Raw genomic sequence first — 665 nt, 5'->3', positions numbered from 1 at the left:
AGTTACACATAAACCGATATAAGCGATTGGGAACTAGTTCAAATCTGTAACACGATAGGGCTAGGGACAGACATTACATATAAACTGGTTTAAGTGATCAGAAACTGGTTTAAACCTGTAACAGAACAGATGTTCAGTGCACATAAACCAGTTTGAAAATGGCTGAAAACAGTTTGAGATAAACCTGGTTTAATGTAGTATCACACTTAACTGATTTGGGTCAAATCGGTGTATTCAAAGTCTGTCCCAGGCCCCTTGCCGGTTTAAGATAAATCGGACTCACCCAGGATCGCAGCATGCTGTCTGGGTGAGGCTCTGGGGCTGGCCTTACCCATCCTCTCTGCTCTCTATCCAGAGCAGAAATGGGACATGGCAAGACACCGGGCAGCATGGCCCCATTAAGGCAAAATAGGCAGGGAGGGGATTCATTCTTTCCTCCTTACCCTCCTCCCCCACTGCAGCTGGGGTCTGCTTGTCAGCTGGACCAGAGCTGGGCAGCTGCCCACCATGGAGGCTCACTGAGGTCCCATGACCCCTGGGCTGCCTCCAAGTGGGCCGAGATAAGCTGCTGCCTGACCAGCCACCAGCTGCACACACCAGGCTGCAGTCACTGACAGGGAAAGCAGCTGCCTGGCTGTGCTCTGTCACTGAGCTGCACCGGGGGG

General features: G+C 51.9%; 1 protein-coding gene across 1 annotated transcript in view; it reads left to right on the top strand.

Moving 5' to 3' along the window:
• The window catches only part of INPP5A (inositol polyphosphate-5-phosphatase A), a 230021-nt gene that overhangs the window by 188449 nt on the left and 40907 nt on the right, over window positions 1-665 (top strand). The gene's annotated exons all lie outside the window — the stretch shown is intronic.

Source organism: Alligator sinensis, unplaced genomic scaffold, assembly GCF_000455745.1.
Source record: "Alligator sinensis unplaced genomic scaffold, ASM45574v1 scaffold195_2, whole genome shotgun sequence".
NCBI lineage: Eukaryota > Metazoa > Chordata > Crocodylia > Alligatoridae > Alligator > Alligator sinensis.
Note: the sequence above shows the minus strand (reverse complement) of the source record. Positions and strands in the feature narration are given on the sequence as shown.